This window comes from Argiope bruennichi, chromosome X1 (assembly GCF_947563725.1).
Source record: "Argiope bruennichi chromosome X1, qqArgBrue1.1, whole genome shotgun sequence".
In the NCBI taxonomy this organism is placed as follows: domain Eukaryota; kingdom Metazoa; phylum Arthropoda; class Arachnida; order Araneae; family Araneidae; genus Argiope; species Argiope bruennichi.
The window spans coordinates 25734452-25761189 of record NC_079162.1 but is presented as its reverse complement, the minus strand read 5'-3'; positions in this window follow the sequence as shown (position 1 = coordinate 25761189).

The window sequence follows — 26738 nt, the reverse complement described above, 5'->3', positions numbered from 1 at the left end:
AACATCTCACATGCCTCACTGAAAAAGTAGATATGCGTATTTCAGTTTCAAAAATTTTCTGAAAAATAAAATACACTGGAAATTATTTCTCTTACACACTTGATAATTTCTAATGTATTGCAGTACTTAATCACTCAGATTTCTTCATTCACAACTTATTAGAATCAATCTATCCAAAGCTACAACCAAATAATAATTAGATATTTGTATTAAAAAGAAATATGAAAAAAATACAACTGAATAAATTGCATTATCATTCGTCTGCTCGAAATTTAAATTGGTTAATATTTTCCGGATGTAATCTATATAAATAGAATCAAAAACCAGAAATGTAAAAGTTACTTTCCTTAATTGCTTGCTGGCTTTAGAACAAAAATTAAGGTTTATGCTATGAAGAACGCAATTAATGCATTTGTTGTATAAGCATGCTCTTAAAATGGAACAAGTAGTATTATCTATCCACAATGATTTACAGATAGACTCCACATCAAAAACTTCTTTGATTATTGGGAGAAAAAAATTCGACTTCAAAGAAAGGAAATTTTGAAACCAAATATAAGAATTTTTTTTAAAGTAATAACTTTTACTCTCTTCTTAATAATTAAGAAATACAGTAGATTCCTTATTCAAAAACAAACAGAATCCTTTTATATAGCAATAACACTCACTACGTTGATTCCAAACTAAAATTACATTAGTTTTAATGCAAATTAATTGCTGCACAATCGAAAAAGGTTAAATCACGGTTACAGACATCCTTATTATTTTGTTCCCAAGGTTAGATTTCCCCAGAGGAATTAATTTAAGGAATTATTATTTACGAAACTTATGGCTGACTTACTCTTGACCGCCTGCAGATTTTGTCAGGTTCAGTATGTTTTTGAAGGAATTTCGAAATGTTATGTTTGTACTTAACATTATTTGTGAGATTAGTTAAGAAAAGATTAATGTTATGCAAGATATTTCGGCGTTTTCTCGGAGACATGCAATGGCCTTTGCTTTTATTTAACCTGGTTTTGAGTGTTGGTTTCCAAATCATTCGGAGACAGCGCAATTGCTAAATCTTTCGGTGATAAAATTGAGCCTCTTAGTAAGTAATCGATAAAAAAAAAAAAAAAATCAAATTGCCCATCCTGATATGATCTATAAGCCCAAAAGATGTCTTGTGGAATTTTTTTTTCGCAGCTGTTGAAGATTTAAAGTCAAATCAATTACTCGGCACCATTCCATATTAAGGCCGAATGGCGTGATTAGCAAAGCGCCTCTCAATGAGCTAAATGTAATAGGCTCAACTCCAATCAATAAGCTGGCTGTTTTTTCCATTTTTCCCAGCAATATGATTAATCCGTTAAAGAATTTCAATCTTGACCAATGTTTTTTTTAAATATATTTTTAAGATTCAATATTTTGCTCGATTTTATTTTCAGCAAACTAAGTTTATTTTCAGATATATTTAAATAAACTCCTATTTTTACTTCTCTACCTCTACCCAATATTTGTAAGTGTTCGAAAATTTGGAAAACGCTTAAATGTTCATTTCAAATGTGTTTCCTAGATTAGAAAAATTAGATTAAACATACATAATAATTAGATTGCTGCTTATAACATTTTATATTGAAATGTGATGCCTGCAAATAACACAATCAAAAAATAAATATTTATATATCATACTTTTAATAATAAATTGAAAAACAATGAAATATTTGCAAAAACATTGAAAACCGTTTGAATATAAGAGCAATAATTGAAAAATATTGTTGAAAACTGTTTTTCGAAATCTTTTTCAATTCCTACTATTAGTTCCACGCTCTCCCTATATATATTTATATATCTTATTTAAAATTTCAATCGTTAATAAAATACTTTTTATTCATCAACTCAAGTTCAAACATATTTTTTAAACCTTGTAGTGGATGACACTTGATTTTAATATAATTTTTTTAAATATTAATTCATTAATTATTAAATTTAATTCACTTTAATACTTTAAATAGATTGAAAATGTTGATTTTAAATTGAAATCAATAGGCAGTAGCTAAACTGGTAAGTAATAATTGGTAATTTCAGTATTTTTCACGTACAGGTGAGGAATGCGAGTTCAATTCTTGCGAAAGTAGTAATTGACTTTAATTTTTTTTATATTACTTGTTTTTAAATCATTCTAAAATTGCAAATGACGTTTTATCTGTTGGTACTGTACCTGTTGAGACTAATCTCTCTTCCTCTAGATTAAATAACGAAATCAATGAATTAAGGACGCATATAAATAACGTTAACAGCACCTAATATTACCTAGTATCGACCGTGCCATCAGGTGCTAAACTGCAATGATTCGAATGATAGCCGGTTATTGGTGCACTTTAAAATGTCTTTAAAATGTCTAATGTGTGCTTAATACGGCCAGAATGTTCAATGCTTTATAATGTAACATTTTTAACTGTGTGAAAATTAGCAAATTATGCTTGAATATTTTCGAATCTTAACTTCAGAGAGAAAAAGCTCCCTTTAATCTGGCAGCATTTTATTTTAAATTCAGAACAAATATACCATTAATAAATTTATAAAATAGTACAATACAAAATGCCTTGATTTTATAGATTTTAAAGGCTCCTGATATATATTATTAGGTTATTATCTTACTATTAGATTAAATTTCAGCATCTATTTAATCACTGTATATAAATCTTATCCAATATTTTCTCAAATTTATCTGACAATAATGCATAACATTATTTAAAATTCTTGAAATTACAAAAATTTCCATTGTTTATCAGATATTTTATAAATACGATATTCTTCTAAAGTGTTCTTTCCAATTGTAATTCAGATTTTGCCGCAGTTAGAATTTCGCCAATTTTCGCCAACACTGAAGTTCATATCAGCATAATGCATTGTTAATAATCAATGAAAGAAAAGCATAACCATATCGACTCCATAAAGGAAATGAAAGCTTGTGCAGTTCTTTAAACACACTTTGCAACAAATTGAAACATTCTTATTCAGAAATGTAGAAAATTGCTAGATTATTTTTAATTGATAACCATAAATTGCAAACCTAAATCTGTTGTTTCAATTGTGTTTCATTTAGTATCAACGTATTACAATAAGGGCAAATTTTACTTACGTGGTTGGAAAAAAAATTGATTAAAAAAATCTTTCGCCACATGCGAAGAAAGAACTAGAGTTTAAGGCAATGGGCTCTTTAAAGCAAACGTAGAGTCTCAGAAATCAACAATGTTCATATTTTATTCATAATAACAATGAAATGAATGCTAGGAAATTTTAAAGTTATTTTTATTACGAGGCCAAAATTAATTGTTTAATGTTAAAACTATTGGCTCTTTGAAAATGACAATTGTGTATATGCATATATATAAAGTATCTTAAACCATTTTGCTCTATAATTGCTTTATGCGTGACTTGCTTTTAACTGCCAGAAATAATACTAATACGGTGCACTTGGTGCAGTATATACGATTAGCTCTGTGATGCATAGAGAAAAGACTTGTTTTATGCATTAGTCACAAAATCTTATACTAAACATTTTTAATGAGAAAGAATATGTTGAATTTCAGTTTTATAATTCTAGATTTATATTTTAACTTGTAATCTTGATTATAATTTAATGTTTATCAAACAGCTTCTGTACTTATTTCTAGGAGGAAGATAAACTTTAAGCGTCGCTTCAAAGCAATTTGTAAAGATGAATCTGGGATTTGTTGTGAAAGACTTGGTAAGTTGAATAGAGAAAACTGAAAGAGAGTTAACTGCAGGGGCCAATAACCCTTCGTCATTGTCACTCATAAGTATGAAATAGCTTTCAGATGTTAGTTTAAAGTCCGTGAAAAGGAAATTTTGCAGTGAATGCAAACTTGTGGACTTCCTGACTCTTTCAACCATCCTACAGTGTCCTTTGTTAGCTTTTAGAGGTCAGTAACTTATGTAAGCCCATTGCATAATAAAAGCTCTTAACAATATTCTATTTATGTATTTGTATATATAGACGTATGCAGAAAATCGATTACAGCATATAACGCACAATAAACTCTTTCAATAGGTTACTATTTAGAATTGTTTTAGAGAATCCTACACTTTGCACGACAAGCTTTTGTGAATAACCAATACAAGTATGACATGAATGTTACAGTGGCACCGTCTTAGAATTTAATGGAAATATCCTTGTTAAGAATACGCTATAAAGAATTCTCTGCCTAACTGCTGCGGAAAGATGAAAGTTTTACTGTATTTCCAAAAGTACATTATAAATTGTAGTTTCTTGTTTACTTGATTACTGCATCTAAAGACTTAAAAACTTGTATGCAATTTTGAAAATAATTATAGGTTATCGTTTCAACTCTTGAAGTTTAGCATTTAGAATATATAGCGAATGAAAATAATTTCATTAATAAGAAAATCAAAATTGAAATAAGATGATGAATAGATGAGAAAAGTTTCTGACAGAAATTTGAGAGATTTGAACCTTAAAGTTTCAAACTGGCTCGAAGTCTTGCCGTCCTTTATCAAAAAAGAAAACCGAAATTTTGCTGATAAAAATATCTTTTTTCTCATTAATTAATGAGAATTAATCGACCCAGAATTTTTGAGGTATCAAGAATTTTGAAAGGATTTAATCTTACCCCTTTTCATTTCTACCCACAGTGTATATAATAAAGAACTTTCTGATCGTTGAATAATATCTGAATCTTAAAAACCAGAAATGATTAATAATACATGAAGAGAAATTACCATTTAGATGTCTGTCGAACGACTAATGGTGCAAATATTGAAACTTACTGAAATGGATATAAAATTTGTACTTTTCTTAATATTTTAATGAAAAACTTGTATGTGCATGTATTTATTGTTCTGCTTAATGTAATTGTTGCATTCTTTTTCGATGATACGATATTAAATCTACCAAAAAAAGACGAACATAACAGTAGACAGATCAAAAAAGGGCAGAAACATAATTTAGTTTCTCTATCATGAAGGTGATATGACCATTTCAGTTGAAGGTAGTGAATGATGTGAATAAGTAAGTAATGATGTGAATAAGTAAGTTTCATGGTGCAAGACCAATGTACTATGTTGCCCAAAGTGGAAAATGTCAAGGAAATTAAATGCTACTGTTCTTTTAAAGATTGCTTACTTTTATCTAAAATTAAAGACTTTTTAAAATCAGCCAAAGCCGATTTTAAAAAGTGTGATATATTTCCATCATAGCAGTAAGCTCTTTTTTTTACTGATGAAGGTAATTTTCCACAGTTTGCGCTTATTTAATTCGATACATTTTGTGTTTGGTAAACTGGTTCGTAAGCCGAATTGTTCGAGAATTTAATATTATTCACATATTATTATTCGTATTCTACACTACTGTTTTTCTTAAATCGCTTTCGCATAAATCTGTACAAATGGCTGTAAGAAATAAAAGAAAATAATTTTTAAAAATTTATTTGTAGCTTAAATCTTAACTAAAATTGTTTCATTTTAAAAATGTCTATAGTTATTTAAAATGTATTTACTAAACTATTCCTCTTCATGTCAATGTAAAGTTAAATAATTTTGTGAAATAATTTTTTAAATTATTTCATTATAAAAGCTTTCTTTAAGAATATAATTCCAAACAATTTTTCTTTGTATTATTGAAATATCACCACCTTTGTTGCATTATTCTTCAATACAGTCATCAAATATTTTAAGTCAGGCCATTGAGATTAGCAACAACAACAACAACAATCAAATATTTCTAATGCTAAGCATGAAAAATAAAATTTTCAAAATATTATAGCAAGGGAATGGCAGTAAATAATTTTCTTAAAATGTTCCGAGAAAATCCTATCAAAGAGTATCTCGAGGGAATTTTTCAAAACATTTACGATCCAAAAGTCAAGTAATGCTCTATAAATATTCATTTCAGAATATTTAATATAATAATCTTTTTTTAAAATTTGGGTTCAACATGTTTTCATAAAATTAAATTAAATTTATCTTCTACCACTGAATTCTAAATGTCGCAAAGCCATCGTCAGACACATCATTAAATAATACTTAAGGTTATTTTTATCTCAAGATACATTCGATTTTTATTTCGTTTTCAAGCTTTAAAGATATTACTTTACTATAAATTATTTTGAGACAAAGAAATAATTTATAAAATAAATATTAGATTTATTCCATTTTCTATAATGTTGCTAGTAGCATATCAATGAAAAATACGACAAAATATTGAAAGAAAAATAAGACATAAGAAAAAAACGTATAAAATGTTTTTTCGATTTAGCATCTACACCAAAAGATAGATTTATGCTTGTTTTTTTAATTAATTTTATCAATGACTATAAAAAACTTTTTATCAAAACATGCATTTTATTCTAAACTAGCCGCCTTTGGCGACCAGCCGGTTCGCCAATCTTAATGTTCGTTAAAATTTTAATAATAAATATTTTATGCAATTCCAACTTTAATAGATTCTTCAGCAAAATATTTTAAAACTTCAAATTTTGATAGTCATATAATTCACTCATAATATTATAAAGGCCTTCAGTCATAACGTGATATGTATCTCTCTAATTTTCTGTTAACTCCCGTAGAATTTATGCTTTAAATTAAAGTGTAAATGATGAATCTGCAATTAATATAATAATATTTTTTACTGAAACAAAGCATTTTTTTAATAATATGATTACTGATAATAGAGTCACTGAGCGTTTAAACTTTATGGGCACTAAAGAATATCTTTTTTAATTTATGTATTATCTCAAGAATTTGTCAACAAAATTTTCTCAGATTCATCATGAACAGATCGATTCATTAACAATGTTTAATTTTAAATGCATCAAACACTAAGAAAATAAAATGAATCGTTTAAAATAATCGGTCTAAAACAGGTTTAAAAAAACTACTTAAAAAACGATGTACTTTAAACTATAAGCTTATACAAAAAATATGTATAACTAACATAAATACAATTTAATTACAAAAGCATGCAACTAACCTAAAAATAATTTAAATCATCCGTTGATAGTGGTTGTCATGACAACAATCAGAACAATGCGCATGCGTGAATTTTCTTCGCTAGTTAGGTAACGCAAATGCGTGAATTTTTCTACGCCAGTTGAGGTAACGCTATGCAGATTAGACATTTTTAATTTCCTTTATTCTGTGTTATTTTAATGCAAAAGTACTTTAGAATGAATCTGAAACATGGATTAATTAACAATGTTTCATTTTAAATGCATAAAACATTAAGAAAATAAACAGAATCGTTTGAAATAATCCGCCGAAAAATCTTAACCCTAGCCTCATTTCTGTTGGGAGAAAAAAAGAACTAAAGCCTAAATCATTTGGCGTTAGGGAAAATGGAAGATTATTTTGGCGGAAAAGTTGGCGGTGGGGAAAATGGAAGATTTTTTTGGCGGGAAAATTAGTTTTTAATTAATAATTAAAATTCTAATTAAAATTTCAAAAAAGGGACCCCAGGTGCACATTCCCGACCTCTAAGGTATACATGTACCAAATTTGGTAGCTGTATGTCAAATGACCTGGCCTGTAGAGCGCCAACACACACACACACACTTTGAGCTTTATTATAAGTATATAGATTATATTTACTTCTGTCGCATTTTTACGCGTGATAAAATATTACCGAAATAAATTCTAAAAATATTCTCATTTAAACTTTCGTTATGTTAGTCATTTTCTTATTCTTTTTATTTTAAATGTAACTGTACACTCAATAGTAAAAGACATTTTAATTCCGCTCCAAGACTAGTATCAAGATCTAATTCATTTGCAAGCTAATTCTTTTCCCTTCAAATGGTGTGATTTTTTAAGCGTGGATTTTATTAATTATTGCATTTTAGCAAGTTACGTCCTTTAATTTGAATAAATTAATGATTTTGTTTGTAAAATGACTTATAAAATACAGGCAAAGTAAAAAGGTTTCTTTTTATGCTTATTTTGAAAGGTATATAAATGGCGCATCTGATTTTGATTTATGCTAGAGGTTAGTGTTGCTCTAATTGAATAATGTACTATTTTCAGGAAACTATGCATATAAAATAAATATTTTTAAAATTTAAAATCGATTTATTTCATATTGATTGAACATTTTGACGACTAACGAAATATGCATATCCCACCTGTAGTTAAATCCATAGTCAAAGGGTTATTAATTTTACTATAATTATGTATGATTTAGTTAATTACATTGCTATTAATTTAATTAATGATTATAATATTCATTTAATAATTTCACTATTACGTTTTAATTATTAATTTTACTATAATTTAGTTATTAATTATATCATTTCAATTTTTAATTTACAGTTATTTAAATTTTATTTTAATTTGTCCTACTTTAAATTCTGGTTAGTGCAGATGCATTCCCATGGAGACTAATCACTTAGTTAGGTTCTGTTAATCTTTGCTATTAATTAATTGCTAAATGCTATTGAATGAATGATATTGAATTGAATTAAATGCTATTGAAGGATGGTAAAACCACGAGTAACCGAAAGGCTGATTTTAAAGGCTCAGAAAATTTCCTGCTTTCTTCACCTTAGATATAAAATTATATTTTTAGATTTCAGACTAAAATTATACATAAAACGGATGTAAAAATGATATGGAATTCCATTTGTTTATTCTGCATCTGTTTTTTTTAACAATCTAAAGTTTTAGCATACTAATAATTTGTTTAAAATTGTTTATGTTTTTAAAAGCCCCTTATTAATAAATCTAATATGATAACTTTCTCTTACAATTTCTCATATTACGAATATAAATATAAGTTTTCCCTGCTAAATCCATGATTACGTTACTTATTGAATTCTATCTAAAGAAGAATCACTGTTGTTTTTATTTCAGTTATTTTATTTTCTGTTTAACAGTACTTCATGCAGTTTTACACATCACAGGCTTTAAAAAATGCATAACTTACGTCAGTTTTGTCATAATGGATAATTCTCTAAAGTTGAACTTGAACACTCAGTTTCTAAGTTTCATCGATTCACCCTAGCTCTGTGATGCGGAAATGTGTCTCTACCCATTCACTGCAAACTCAGCGTCTTTTGAATACGGCATTGCACTGTTCCCTTGAGCTTTCTGGAAAGTACTTGAAATTTTCTGCTAAACCAGCTAAGTGTTTCAAGTTATTTCCTACTTAGGTCTTTTTTAAAAGGATCTAATCTCCTTCTTCGCTGAGCTATAAGTCGTGCTAGGGCAAAGTTGTGTGAGAAATGGAAAGACTAAAAATCAAAAACTCTTCGATTCGAAAAATGTGTCGAAATTACAAAAAATGTTGCGATATCTGACTACAGATTTGGATCTCTTTTGAGGCATCTTTTCGAAGTACATAGTCACCAATATTTTCCATAAATCGTTCCTAGATAAAGCGTAAGGTTTCAGTTTGTGCATAGCGAAAATGTTCCTCAAATTCTTCAATTTATTACAGTATTTTTAATGAAAAAAATAAATATTTAAATTCTTTTTATTAAATAACAAATTTTTATTCTTGATTTTTCGGAAAAAAATGGCTTGAATCTCAATTGAAAGATGAATCAGATTTCCTAACATACAAAATAACGCTATATGCATTCATCTTGAGCAATTAATCATAATATTGATTATTTTCAAGAATAATTTATAATATTTTCTAACAAAAATTTTTAATAATGCTTGTAAATATGATAATAAAGATAACTAAAATCTTAAACTGAATCTAGTTAGTATCTGAATTAAGTTAGATTCATTCTTTCTACACTGTATCGCTTAAGTAATCAATCATATATCAGTCACATCAGTGCTTGCTAATTCAAAATATTTTTCACAATGGCATAACACTAATTTTGCCCATAATCTTCGTGTGCATGAAAATGTGTATCTAGCTTCCGCTTCCTTTTTGCTCCTGCCTTCATGGATTCTAGTATTTCTCTTCATATACTTCTGACGATTCATTAAAAATTTTTTCGGCTGTATATTCACAAATTATTCAAAACTATTTCACGGACTACAAATGACCACAACTTTCATGAAAACAATAGTAAGTACAAAACATCAGAAGGAAGCTTTAGGTTTTGTTTGCGTACATAATAATTGCCCTATGTCACTTTCCTTGGTCAGATAGGCAACATTCAAGCGGAAATCCACTTCACAACTTCTAAATCATTCTCTAGGCGAACCTTTAACCGTTCAGTGTTGCACGTAAATGAGATTTTAAGACTGAGTCTACATCCCATCCCACTCAAATGAAATGAAAAAAAAGGTAAGTTCAGAAGATTTAGATAGCCGCATGTATGCTCTGATTGTGTGCATCGAATGCACTTAAGTATCTGCAAACAATCATCGCAGTTTCGTTCCTGAAATGGAATACTGTGTAGATGTTGTCAGTGTGACCATGAGAAGTCACACAAGGATAATTACAACATACCCAAACACACAAATCTATTGACTTCCTTCTCTATTATGTTCAAATATTTTCTTCCGTAATGTTTTTGACTTGAAAGTTATAGCCATTTTTAATCGATGCAATTTTTTATAATATACCTATATATACATACTATCCGCTCTAATCGTTATCTAATATCCAATTTTTAAGCCATTAGAGATTAACATACGCTTTCAATTTAAAAAATGCTCTAAAAATGAAATAATTATTTTTCATGCTGTTCGAATCCAGAAATGCATCTCTAAAAATGAAATAATTATTTTTCATGTTGTTCGAATCAAGAAATGCATCTCTAAAAATGAAATAACTATTTTTCATGTTGTTTGAATCAAGAAATGCATCTCTAAAAATGAAATAACTATTTTTCATGTTGTTTGAATCAAGAAATGCATCTCTAAAAGCAACGGGAGTGTCCTTCCCAAAGCTTTTTTGCATATTCTCAAACAAAGATGTTATCCCCGTCACCCTACATAAAATTTGAGCCTTGGATAAGGCAGCGAAAGCCTTGCATGGCATTAGAGAATAATAGTTACGAAATACGGGCATTTGACATGAATTTAGTATTTTTAAAGTCCACCATGTAAACCTTGGCAATTTTTTTTAGAGAATTATCCCTGACATTCGGTTAATAGTAACTGAAAATCGAATTGGTGTGTGAGATCGGTTTTCTCCAACCGATTGGAAACCAAAAGTTTGCATAAAACTTGTAGTCACAAAATCACATAAAGAGTCTGATATATTTAAACCATTGCGTTTTTGTGTTATGGCAATACATACTTGTGAAAGTACAGACCGACAGAAAGCCAACTCCTTGATGGATTTGGTTCCGAATTCATTTGATACGTATCTACACTTTAGAATTTGAACCTGTGTACCAAATTTTATCCATCTAGTTATCTTCAGTTTGCAGTTATCGTGTTATATTCGGACAGACAGACAGATTTCCACGAAGTGGAATTTGTTTAATGTTTAACAAAAATCTATAAAATTGGTTTAAAGAACGTATACAAAATTTCATTCGTGTAGTTCAAAGATTTTTTTTGTCATCTTTGTCACAGACAGATAGACAGACAGACAGATATAATGCCAAAATTGTATTTTTCGAACTCAAGGAGATCTTTTCTATTTATCTACAGGTAGTTTTACTCATTTATCTTATTATAGCACCCTATAGTAAGATATATCGTTAGGGTGTATAGTAAGATACACCCTAACGATACTAAAAAAGAAATGCAACCAAAGCGATGACCGAAAGAAGCCACAGATTCCTATGACTTAAAAAAAATCTCCTTTTTAAAAATGTTTCTTTCAGATTTCTAAACCCTTGTCTTGAATCTTCAAATTTTGGTGTCTTTTAAGAGATGGACGCGGTTCCATAATGCTAGAGCCTCGACTTCAGAAGTAGAGAATTAAAAAATTTAAAATCCGATTCCACCAAATATCCACTATGTATCTCGGCTTGGTGCACATTAAAACTGCCCTTGATGGTCTGATATCTTCCCGCAATTGTAGTGGTGAATTTTGAAGCGAGGGTACAGGTTCGGGTGTCTTCACCGTAATCTGATGGCTGTTCAAAATACGATATCCATCCCCAAATACTCCCTTGATATTTCAAAATGAAATATTAATATATCTAAATTAAACTTTTAAGAGCACATATTACAAATCTATATTTAAAATGACATTCTTATTGAAATCAAAATTATCTATTACATTAAAATATGAAATAAATCTAAAGAAATAGTTACATCAAAAAAATTTTTGACTACAAAAATTTGCAAATGAAAACCACGGAAGTGCAGCTGAATTCAAAAACAGTCACTACACATGTTAACTTACGAGTCATATTTATTATTCGCTTCAGAAAATCTTCACAGAGTTAAATCCTCCCCGCATTATTCTACAGTTAATCAATTCAGTCTGAAATAATAATAAAGAAGCAAAATCCTTTTCTCAAATAATAATCGAAGAGACCAACCATCCAATCAGCCATTAAAAAAAACACATATGTTCTTGGTAAAATATTCCCCTAGGGAGCAAATTATTGGATATGTCACTCTTGTAAATGGAATTTAAGGCCTGAAGTATAATAAATATATCAAAGGGGAGAAGTATACGCTTAGCGTGTGGATCGTGAATAATTAACTGTCTTGTGGTTACGACAGGGTAAAAATAAAAGAGCCCTTCGCTTACCAATTAATCTTTAATGCATTGCTTTTAAACTTTATATATGTGACCTCTCAGTAAGACGTATTCAGGCATTATTTTACTCATATTCATATTTTATTAAGCGGTTTTTGATAGAAGAGAGTTAATTCTCTTAATAACGTATTATTTGTAATATGAACATTAGCTGCAAATACGCTTGCTTCAGGCAAGTAATTATATTTTCGAAATCCAATATAGCTCTATTTCTCTTATCTAAATGCACTTTGATGAATTTTCGGATTAAAAGCGTAATTATACCATTAACTTGGACGTCTAAGAATTACTTTTCCTTATTCTTATTTATCTGTAAGTATACAGGTTTCGATGTTTTTCTTTTTCAGAAGTTTTAGAAATCATCCTAATGTATCATAAAATTCAGTCAAAATGATCACCCATCCATTAAATGGTCCATCCAATTTACTGTAAATATCCTCGCTTTTGACTCTCCGGATTTTCCTAATTTTGAATAGAATATTCTCTTATTCATAAGAACCGGATTTAATATAAGTGCATACTCCGTAGTAATAAATTACGGAAAATCATTAGTAGAACTTGATTTTTTTTTTTTAATTAGCATCTGAAAATTATCCTTCCAAATCATATTGCACTCTAAATATGGCTACCCTAAATCTCATTAAAATATGCGTGCTTTTTAAGGAAAAAATATTTTTCATTTTTTTAATTCATAACGCTTTCATTTTTACTTTCTTGTATACAGGTAAAGTACGGTAATATCAAAAAAATACGAACTTCAGATTTTGATGAACTTCCATGTTTCATACCTATCTGAATTCGAAAAATACATTTTTTGCATTATGTATGTATGTGAACAAGATAACTCAAAAATTCTTTGAGCTAAATAAATAAAATTTGGTATATAGACTTAACATCAAATGTATAAATTTCTATCAAATCTTGAACAAAATCCATTCAGAGAACATCTGTCTGTCTGTTCGAGTGCAAGTGAACTTAATAACTACAAAACGTAAAGAGCTAGAATGATAAAAAAAAAATTTACAGAGTTTAGCATATAAAGTATAGATTCTAATCAAATTTGAATCAAATCTGTTAAAGGGTTAATTGTCTATCGGTTTCTGCTTTCATGCGCATGGAAACACAATAACTCATAAACACGATGACTTAATGGATTTTGGGATGCTATCTTGCAACTACAACTGTAATTGGCTTTCACTCGGTAGGAAAAAAGGCATCCAAAATACAAATTAACAAAATAGATTCAGTAAGAAATGATGGATTCAAGCCAAATATCGATATTTTTTATAGTTAGCCAGTACCATGCAAGGCATTCATCCTTTACCCAAGGTCTAAACTTTTAAACAGGAAGGTTTGTCATACCACTGACTCTCCGACCCGCCACGAAAGCACACGGAAAAAAAACTGGAAGACCGGACTGCCGCTACAACAATACTAGCGGGAACTTTGGTTGAGTCCTAAGGGCCATCACCGGCCCCGATACAGCCCTTTCCTAAGAAAGTACATCCCGTCATCGATGGGAGGAGTCAGACCCCCACCTTTTTATGAATCCTCCAGGGTGGCGAGAGTCATCTACCATGCCGGAAGCTTCTCATCCTCATTTCGAGGTGCCCGCCGGGGGAGGAAAGGAAGGTTAAGACCTTTACTGGAGAATATGCAAGAAAGTTTCGGGAGAATTTTCCCACTGTTTCCAATATATTTAGAGGGGAAATGCTTGAATCTCAAAATCCATATATTTCTCATTTAGGAGCTTTGCCAGTGGTTTCATTTTGTAATCCTATTCACTTTCCTGAGTGTAGATGTTACTTATGTAATTATAGTTACATCTGTTCACAAATAAAATGTCTACATGCTTCATAAGCTCTTCTTGCAGCAGAGTGAATATAAACGAACTTGTTACTCTTCATACATTTAAAAAAGTAGGATTCCATATAAAGAATTATGTTCATAAAGAAATATAAAAAAGAAATTCAGTATCCACATTTGAAATGATATTATAATTCTGTAGCCGATTAAGAAAATAACGGTTTCATATTTTGAAGAATGAAAATGGTAAACGATGTAAATGCCAAAAAAAAAAAAAAAGTCAAATGTGCAATGTTTTGTGATATTTCATTGTGAAGTATTTTTCTAAGCAGTTCAAAAAGTGTGCAAACAGGTCACTAGTGTGAATATCTCTGCGGTAGGATTTGCTGAAAGAGTAAGTGCCAAGTGGGATGACAAAAAATTTTCCTCGAGAAGCAGTCCTAATCTATTATTTCAGGTACCAAAAAGAATTTAACGTTGAGATCGAGTTGAAATCGTAAACACTATAAGTGCCATATATATGCAATCTTTTTCATTTTTCCAACATTTTTGCTTTGAGGATTGCTATGTTGCCTCTTTTAACTTTCATTTTTAACTCCAAGATTTCTTAAGATATGACTTGAATAAATAAAAAAAATATTTACTTTGAACTAAATTACTTTGTTACAATTAAAATATTCAATCTTATAAAACCCAATGATTTGTTACTAAATTCCTTTTGTAGTTTCTAAAAGAAATATGACTTTTTACTGCTTGAAATTATCTATTTCCTATTCAGACTTAGTATCTTAAAGGTGACTTTTAACAAACAGTAATGAATTTTGCATGAACGGATGCTAAGGAAAACGTTAATTGAAATCTCAGGATTATAATTCTAAGTAATTAATTGCGATTATGTTTTCATCTTTGAGAAAGATATGTTTTGACAACGAAGATGCTTGGGATTTCACTGAAAAAAGAATATGGAAATAATACAAATACATTCAATAATACAAAGTATTCAAAAAATGTATTTATAAATTTTAAGGATAATTCAAGCATACAGGAACAAGTCATTTTTACAATTGAACTTTCAGCCAGAAATGCAAGAGGTGGGGGGGGGTGAAGGAGAAGCTATATCTTTCTCAGCGAGCAAAAGAAAAGAATTCATCAAATCAAATAAGTAACAGAAATTTTATAGAATAAAAATATACAACAGCAAAACGATCCAACTGCACGAATTGCAATAATTCAAGTCGTTTATAGAACGATAGATACGTTAATGGCAAGAAAAACGCAGTATCAGCAAAAAAAACTTTGAAGTACTTAACGGAAATATTCAAGGAATTTGCTGTCTGAAGAGATAAAATCGACCCAACGAATAAAAATTATAGCACAATGGATTCCAATGTATTCAAAATATTTAGTAACAACGACTTATTTCATTCACTTTTATATAAGTTTATAATGACGGATTAACTTATACATATAAGTGCAATGCCTAATTAATGAATGTAATCAATGTTGTTCTTCTGAACTGCTTCATTACTCCGCTAGCCTTTTTTACGTGTAATTAATTTTCTCCATTCCGATTAGTTTCAATCCATCATTTCCTGAAATGGTTTGGTTTTATTGGTACTTCATGTGTTTTTCGTTTTATTTCAAATTTTTTATTATTTTTTTAATTGTATTTTTTGTTATTTATACTTTAAGTGTGAATACATATGTTGCTGTGGGTGGCTCTGTTTACCGTAGTAAAGAATAATTAATTGTTTTTGTGAATATTTCGTTCATGGCCAAGTCCCAAGTCCTTTCCGTGTAATTGTCCTCAACACAGATATTTCTGTCGTACTTTAATTGAATTTGTTGTATTTGCTCAAAACAGGAGCAATGCAAACCTCCTGTTGTCAAAAATTGCCTTTGTAACCTAAAGTTTGTTATCTATTTTATGCTGCCAACATCAATCAACTGTTTAAAGAGCCGTCTAGTGTGATGGATTACGTTCTGTACCCCGTGTAAGTTTTCCCAGTTAAGTGTCAATAAAGGATCCCCGACAGCGGCTACGGTGCGAGACTATTGTGGGGCCTCGTGCTTGGTTCGGTTTGTCTCTTCCACTTCATGTCCGACAAACTTCTGAAATAACTGTCATGGTTGTAGTTGTAGTTGTAGGGGCAGGAAGTGGTGTTATGGCTGAAAAGATATACGCTTCAAGTATTTTATTCAAGCAACTGTGTTGTTGTGCTGTTGCAAATTTTCATTCCATTAAATCTGTATTCTACATTTTATCTGGTGTATCCTTTTCTACTATTTAATTCAATGGCAAGAATATCCCTGTCGCTCCCCCCTTTGAATTTTTGACACCATGTTTCACAGCGAAAATGACCTGTTTTTATATGCCTAATCCCCCCATAAAGTTATTAAATGATTCTTTAAGATACTCTTTATGTAGTAGTACTTTAAGATACTCTGTATGTAGTATGTACATGCGTCAATAGTTAAAAAATGTTGGCGTAGTTTACTTTTATAATACATTATTTTTAAAAGCACGCTTTTATTTGTATACTAAAAAATATTTTTTATCTTAATTTTTTCTAGATTTTAGTTTTTAATTTATAACTCATTAATATAAATATTATAGAATATTGAAATCAAATTTATTTCTCAAATTTTGAATATAAACCTGTTCACAAATTACTGTTGCAATAACTGAATGCATGGAAAGTTTAATCAATTAAAATATTTTACATTAATGTTTATTGCAGAACTGCAAATACTACTGTCATGTGAAAATTTTCGTTCAGAAAAGAGTATCAAAAAAGAATGAAATTCGTAAGCCAAGATTAAAAGTGTACATGTAACAAAAAATAAGTTTTCATATTCACGGGAATTCATTTTTTAGCTCTTAAGTTAGAAAGGCCATCGATGGGTTGGAAACTGAATTAATTCGTAATCATACTAATACGAATTCGGAAAAAAGCAATGAAAGAAAAAATGGCATTCTTCTGTCATTCGAATGACTTTACTCTTGATATTTGGAAGTACATTTCGTTAAATGACATCATCTAGAAACTTCGTTTCGCATTTTCATTTCTTTTGAATCTCTTGCAATGAAAATGGCTCTCGAAAGAAAAAAAATGAAAACGGTAAAAAAGTAAAACCTCCTTACTTAAAATTGCATTAAATTCAGGATTTTTCTTAATGCGAGTGTTTCTTTCTACCTTATTTTTTTATTTTTTTTAACACAGCAAAACTGAACAAACACAAAAATAATCTTTTGCAAACATGAACAGGATCCTTAAAGAAATTAGTTTTGCTTGGTAATTTACATTATTTTTATATTTCATTGTATTTGAATTTCTGGCAAGTATTTTAATTATTACATCTCTATTTAAAGAGATTTGAAAATATTATTGAAGACTTAAAATATCTAAAAATTAAATTCAAATATTAATATTAAAGAAAGAAATCCGAAAAAATATCCAAGCATGTTTTTTTATAAAGTTTAAATTTCTTATTACATAACGTGTTTCTCATTTCATATCATTAAAATTTATACATATATTAGATTTACATGAGTATAAAGGCGTGCATCTGAAATAATGTGCTAAAACTTTTTCCTCTAACAGCTGCATCGCTTTGCAATGTTATTATTTTTCCATGCTGTAAATTTCCATTTGTCTAATTTCGAATACGCTTCTTCCGTACAGCCCCTGCTGAATTTCTCAATTTATCCTCAATTCCCTTAAAAGAATATTTTTTTAATGCATACAATAAATTTGGTACGTTGCAACGGATAAAGTATCACAATCTTATGTTTGAACTTTTTATTACTGTGCAAGGAGGCAATTCTCAGAAATAAGATATTTTATTTGAAAATGATTGATTTCATACGGTTTATCAGATCACTGATTAATACAGCATACTGAAATTCTTATTTTTTTTTAAGAAGTTTGGAAAAATGCTTGGAGGTGCACACGGATAATTAATAATTTTCGTTTCGAATGAATTCCGATTACTTATCTTACGGTTTACTTAGAAAATGGTGTACGGCAATAACATTCGTTACCTTCATTGAATTTTCAACTAAATTATTTTATTTCTTTTGTAAAGGATATCTTAAAAAAGGTAAGTGAACGAGCCAATAATTAGTTCCTCTTATCGGATAAAAAAATATTAACTCATTTGTATGCTGAATGAAATTTAATCTTTTTTTATATAAATTATTGAAGATATGATAATAAAAAATGGTTACAATAATCGTTTAAGTTTTTTATTTCTTTACTAATAAACTGCATGTACATACCAAGTCATGTCAGCAATCATCACGCAACATTCACTTAAGCTACAATGTTTATCATTATTTAACTAATGTTTCTTGAAGATTTTATTTTGTAAATGAATCTTCAATTATTGCAACAGACAAATGTATCAGTGACACAATAAATATCATGGCAACTACACGTATGGAATATAGAACTTTTTTTTTAAATCTTTTTTTCAAGGTGAAGAAGCCAGTATCTGTATCAGTAAAGTTACGTATAAAAATGAGGGATGTAAGTATCTGTACATATTTTTGTAAAGAATTTCTATATTAACTTGTGCGGATAGTTACAATTTTAAGGAATTTTGTTTCATTTCATGAAACCGACATTGTTAACATCTGTTCCCAGAGAATAAAATAGGTATATTTTATGAATAATAAATTATTAATATCCAATATTATAAATATTTATTATCTGTATATAGTATCAAATTATTTATTGGCAACGAGAGATATAATAAGTATAAGATTAGATATTTTAAAAAAAGAATGGAGGCAAGTATCTGTAACTGATTTTTCTCAATTCGATTATCTGTCACTTTGAACATGAAACAGCGGAGTATTAACAGAAAGAAAAATGCCTATAAGAAAAAAGATATGCACAAACTATATCAAAAAATGGTTATCTTTTCACTATGGTTAGCATTATTTACAATTCAATTATCAGTGGCGCATTTGTTTATCGTAGAATGTGGAATCGCGTGCATTTTTAGGTGCAGGTACTTGCACAATTGAATGCATTAATAAAAGTTACTTTATAACTTCATATTCCTAAGTTTTTTTTAACGTAGTTTGAACGGTTTTTAGTATAATTACTAGTAACGTTTTCCTATTCTATTGTCGATTCTTACAATTTATAGTGATTTTTTTTTTTTTTTTGCTGAAAATTAATTACTCATTGCAGTGTATTATTTTTGAAAACTATGCTCAATTTTGCAGACAATAAATGCCTGAATTATAACGAAAAATTATTTTTCTGCAGAAAAATTTACTAATACGTAGGTAATCACCAGATTTAAGACAATTTTTAAAAAGTAAGATTAGATATGGTTTACTTAGAATTCGATACATTGCGATAATATTACGTTCAAAAGTAGTTAACAAAAAACTTTAAAAAACTTAAAACAATATATCTGGCATTCTAAATGATCAGCATTCGTTATTAAATACAAGTTTTACTAGCAGCTGATTTAGATTATCTTTCAGAAATGCTTAAAATTAAATCTAGAATTCCTGACTTTTTATGCAGCTACTTTATTTGATTTCAATACAAATATTTCTGGAATAAATTAAGTGCCTCAGTGGATTGAAATGAAGGTATAAAGTTTTTAATATTTCTTTTCTGATATAGAAGAACTACTAATCATTATTTTTGATAGATTTTAACAACCTCCTTCAATATTTTAAGAGTAGGATTATAACTTTTAATGAATGATTAATTATAAAATCAATCGATTTCATAAATTTTGAAAATTAATGGTAAAACCGACAGCTTACTTAAAAATCAAATCCAAAATGTATTTTTAGCAGGAATATATCCAGTTCAAGTATTAAAATTTAAAGCTGGAAAAAACGGTAGGTCGTTTTAATACTGTGTTAGACTAATACATTAGTGACTGGGAAGTATATATGCCCAAGGTTCCAGTAAGAGGGGGAGGGGTAAGCATGAAGACAAAACAAAGTGTTTTGTCACTTTTCAGTATAAAATATAATGACAGTGAAAAAAAAAACCGAGGTTCCATTCAGTTTTTCTGCATCATTTGTGACGAATGGCAGCGAAGAAGTAACAATTTGTCTAGAGTACCGATTACCTTCATAATACTATTCCGTCAGAAATTCTTTGTTTAAATGATTAGTGAATTCTTTCAAGTAAATTCTTGGTTCAAATATTTAGACAAATAGATGGGCTCAACTATAACCATATATTATTATAAAGTTAAAATTATATTAAGTTAAAATATTAAGGAATTTATAAAGTTAAAAAATTAAGAAACATGGGGAAAGACTAAAGTTTTCAACGAGTATTTCCCACAAATGAAATTATGCAAACTCACTCCATACCTCTTAGGAATGTTACTTTAAAAAAATGCTGCCAAAGCAGGGTTCACAAGACTCATTAGCGCCAACAAATGATAATAACTGCTGGACGAAATCGCCTAACCCTAAGGGGTGAGACACAAAAGGGAAGCAATTTTACGAGGCAATTACGGTTCAGATGGAAAGTTCAAGCGGGGGAATGAAATTCAAACTCGTTATTGGTACAACTGTTGTACCTTAAGGAAAGGTAAAAGTTGAGCCTTAAGGAAAGGTAAAAAAATCTGGTACAACTGTTGTATCAGCCGTAAGCTAGAGGTTAACAATGCGGACAAGCCGGAAAAACTACTTTCACAGAGAAACAGATGGACTTTCTTACCGAATACTAATAATTGAAAGGAACCGAGATCCATAGATAAAAAGTTCTGAATCCACAGCCTTGCGATACTTTCAAACAGAAATCGTATCAGCTTTTAATGCATTATTTTATTAAATAGCAAATACTGTTTTAATGCAAAGCAATAATTATGATTATAATTGCACAGATACATTTATTAATTTTATTCTTCAAAGCATATTCATCATCGAATTTTTTTTTTGAATATAAATGTTTTCCATTTTTTACATATATTTTCTTTCTTTCATATGCTAAACTTTTTGTTAATAGTCCTTAGTAATAAGTAATATTTTTCCTTTAAGCTTTTCGCAGCTCGTCACAAGACACAAAACTTCTTCCCATTTGAATGTGCTTTGATTTTAGAGATTTTGTAATAAGGTTTACACATAACACCAAGAGCCCCAACACATTGAAGTAACAGTTGGAAGTCTGCACGTAAGTGTTTAATCATATGCGCACCAAACAAAAAAATCGAAAGCAATAAAAATATGAAAGGTTTATGCAATTATTTGCCATCAGAAAAAGAAACATTCCAAGATGGTTATTAGACATGAATCTAATTACGAATTTTATGAATTATACACATGAATACCGAGAATAATTTGCAGACCCCTATAAATAATGCCAGAGTCTGGTCGTATTTTAACATAGTCCAGGAATTCCAATACACATATATATATATATATAAAACAACCCTCTAGAAGATAATTTTGCATTCAATTGAAAAATACTGCCTTAAAATCCAAAGCTTATATGCTACATAAATTTCACTTACCAAAGAAAGACAGTTTAATTGACAAGACTTGCGGCAGATATTCGTCGTCTTATTCTAATTGAAGAAGCCACACAATTTAGCAATTACACATTCTCATAGGCATCATAATTGCAATTTACAAATACCATTAAAGGAAAAGCGATATCAAATTAATCTGTTTTATAATAATTTGGAATATCTTTCAACCAATCAAATTGTCGGAATATTTTTTCAGTCTGAGTACTGAAATAGATTTACATAAAATTGTTTCTTCTTTTTTTGTCCGTAGACCACAGTGGCATGGTGATAGAATCGCGATATCAAGATCCTATAACATTAATAATCTGACTTGTATGAGAGCGTGGTGTGTTTTGGATTTAGTACTGCATGTTATTACATTGGTTTGCCGTTCTCAAATGTCCGCTCATATGTTATTTTAAAAAATTAAATTAATTAAAAATGGTGATGCCTATAAATGACCCTAGACCTAAACATTAATTAAAGCGGACTTTTATCTGATAAACCGTTCGTTTTGATGTTTTCATGTGATTTCTAACTATAAGTTTATGGGAAATTTTAATGTTTTAAGAATTAACTACTGTAACAATTAGCATAAACTTTTAAATGTAAATTATAGTAACATTTTATTTTCCTTTCGTTTCTCAATCCTTATTTAGGAGAAGATTTTTTTTTTAATTGCACCTTTCTGCCTAGTGCTTGAATCAAATAGACTAACATTCAAAACAATAATTTTGATAACTGTGTTCGTTTTAAAACATATAACAGAGATCGCGTTTTAATAGAATCAACAGATAAACAATATGGTCATTTTTTTATAAATGACAAACTCATTATTCTCGAAAGGAATCGGATGACTTTTAAAAAATCAGTTCAAGATTTTCAAGTTGCTTGATTTGGAGCAAAATAAATTCCCATTTCGATTATCTTTCCTCCTGAATAAAAACTTGTAAGTCGAAGTGATGTGAAGATGTTTCTCTAGGATGGTTACCATTCAAAAATTCAAGTTTAAAAGAATTTCGATTCGTGGTACGCCCTTCCTTATTTGGTTTTTCTTGGAGAGCAACCGAAATTCAGTTAAATACAATGCTGATATTCTTCAACGTTTTTATGATATTCACATGGAAATTATATATAAGTTGATTTATATATTCAGCATTGAAATTATGATTAAAAAGTAAATAAATATTTATGTAATAAAAAAAATAAGAAAATATGTTATATTTCTCTCAGTTTCAGTTAAAATTTAGTTTCCAAAAATCTCATATTTCCTCGAATATTTATAGAAAGAATTTCATATTTTTATACAAAGTATCATTAGTACTTGGTCATTTATTCTGTAAATTTCGAAGCATTTGACTGAAAATTATACAGCTTATGAGTAAAAAGAGAAAAAAAAATGTGATCTTTTTAATTCTTATATTGTTCCAAATAGACATGATTTTTTATGAAAATAGTTGTAAGTGTTGCCCACAGTAAATGAAACTATTATTGAATGTTTTAAATCATTATTTACTATCTGTAAAAAAGGGTGAACTAAGATACTGTTTTTTCCCATCAATTTATGATGTCGAGTTTCTTATATACTCGAAACTAATCGCCACGGTAAAATGAGCGATCAAGTTTATATTTTACATGGTAGAAATTCAAAAAGAGTGCATCGAATCTTTCTGGAGAATTTGGAAAAATGAGTAAATTCGAATATGCCTGGACAATTTTGATTACAAAGTGTATTTTGAAAAAACAGAAGTTCTTTAATATAGCAGAATTTCAATCGAAAACAATTATGTAAATCTGAAGAAATGTAAAATTAAACTGACGCCAAAATCAGTGACTAGAAATACTGCAAAATACCCATCTAACCATATGCTTTTTTTTTTTTTTTTTCTGGTCGAGACACGCATTCTCCCTTGGCATTCATTCATTCAAGGAACGTTCTTCATTTATTTAATTTTTTAACATTTACCATATTTTTGATTCTATACCTTCATTATTAGATATTTTTCAAGTTTGTGACAATTTGTCTGCTTTTTTCGCTTAATTATATATATATATATATATATATATATATATATATATATATATATATATATATATATATATATATATATATATATCATTTCGTAGAATTGTTTTTAAAATATTTTCAGAATTCTGAAACTTATTATGATAATTAAGTTCATATATAATATCAATTTATAAAGAAACATTTCTTTATTACTAGAAAAAAACTTCTACTAGAAAAAAACCCACCTTATTGATTATTTAATTGTTCTTAAGTGTTCCAATGTATTCGATTAACTATGATCATGTTTGCATTAATCATGCGATACTTTTCTTCTAATTGCTTGTCCGTGATAAATGAAGTAGGTAGATAATCCGGAGCATTCTTTTGCTGACTCATTCATGACTACATTATCAGTTAAAACCACTAACAAACTTTGTTCTTCCCCTGCAATAACTGTTAATTGCTTAGTGACATATACACTTAACTGATTTGAAGCTAAATTATTTCTTAAAATCCATAAGTGGTAAATTTAATTTCTAGTATTCTTCGTAAGGAAAGTTAAAAGTACTTATTTCAAAATTTTAAGCAGCAGAAAAAGAGAACACTTGCTCAGTATTATATTTAGAGTAGGATTTCTTTTTTTTTTATTTACAAAACCCAAATCAAGTTGTTTTATTGTTACAAATTACATATTTAGATAATTAAAGCTACACATTTTCGTTACTTTTAACTATGGATTGGTTTCCCTGAAAGGTTTTCGCATACTCTCTAGTAAATAGACCTTTGTGTAATTAACCAGACATAACACCACTCCATTCCCCTGCAACTATGTTTACCATTAACCGTATGACATTGCCAAAAAATACTTGGAAAAGCCAATTACCATGTGATCATTGGTGATTTATTTTTGACAATTCATTCCTAGGATACGGTTATAACACAAGTACTAGGAAACCAAATGTGCATTTTGGACACTTGTTTTCCGATGGATTGAAACCGAAATTTCACACAAAATTACAATTGCAGTCACATAATCACAAATTAATTTTATTATACTTAAGTCACAGCGTTTTTGAATTATCACATTTATATAATTATAAAAGCCCAAGCAAATAGACAGTCATATTCTTGAAGGATTTCGTTCCAAATTTCTTACATGACTACATTTTAGATGCTAAATCTATGTATCAAATTTTATTCATCTTCGTTTTTTAGTTATCATGGTAACTTATATTCGGTCAGCTATACAGACAAACTTTCTTTTTCGCTCAAAATTTGACAAAAATCTACAACTTTGGAGCAGAGGTCCATTTCATCAGTTTAGGTCAAAGCGGTTTGCAGTTATCATGTTCACAGACAGATAGACATAATTCTAAAATTTGTTTCTTGAGTTCAGGAAGGTCTGAAACAGGGAGATTCGTGAAAAGCTCGGAATTTTTTCTCGCTTACAATACTTTGTCTATACTTCTTATACGAGGAAATCAAAATAATTAAAATTTTCTGTAAGAACTGAAATGATGAACGTGAAATACGGCAAAGACAAAAATAGAATTTAAAAAAAGATGATTTTTAAAGAGCACCTTTATAACTGCTTAAAATTTCAGAAACTTTTTTATCAAAAATCTGAAGGAACTGGAGTTTCGAAAACACGTGATGCACTGAAAATACTATGATAAAGAAAGTAGATCATAATGGATATTAAAAAGGAAGAAAACTCTTAAATATTCATTCAAAATTAAAATAAATAAGGAAAATACAATCGGCGATTCACCTAAAATATTTATGCAATTTTCCCACTCTTTTGTGATTAAAAATTATATTTTCTTCAATTTAGAACATAGATAAAAGCATGCTATATAAACTTTTTTTATCTAATAAATTATGCTCTTATTAATAATTTTGTCGAATCATAAGTTTATCAATTATCTAAAAAGCATTATCTACTAAATTATGCTCTTATTAATAATGTTTTCGAATCATACGTTTATCAATTATCTATAAAACGTTTTTTATCTACTAAGTTTTACTCTCATTAATAATTTTGTCGAATCATAAGTTTATCTATTACCTTTAAAATTTTCCTACAAAACAGTAACTCCCGTGAAATAAAATTTAAATCCGATAGAAAACTATGAGATTAGGTAAAGGTGGCTGTTCCGATAAACTTGGAGTAAATAAATAGTAGCCATTACGAATGGATAGGAAATGATCCGAAAGATCATAACCACCGTTAAAAGTGGAAACGAAACATCTTCTCAATGTCGAAGGAACCACTTCCGCAAAGCAACCACGAAGTTCAAGAAATCAAAAATTATTTCCGTATGAAAGTGATGGTGATAACGATTTAGGTGATACACGAAGTTTGCATGATTTATTTGTGCAATGAAATGTAGCAAGTATATTTCAAATAAATTGGGTAATATTCTGAATAGTTCTCAAAATTTAACATTCAAAGACAGTGATTTCTAGAAATGGGGCAATAAACTGAATGAATCAAAGTTTAGTTTAAATGGACATCTCATTAAGTCAATGAAAATTTACCTTATTCGTGAAATTAAGTAATTGAATTGGTATTTCTGTTATGTCGTAGATATCAAATGGTGATGTAGAAAATTGGTCATGTTTTCAAAATTAACCAAGAAGCAAAATATTTAGTTTTGTTTTTTTAATTTGTTGAAATCTCTTTCTGTTTAATGACCACATAATGGCGAAAGTCCATTCCACATTTTAATATGCTTATTCAAAAATTTGTATGAACAGTTTAAATATAAG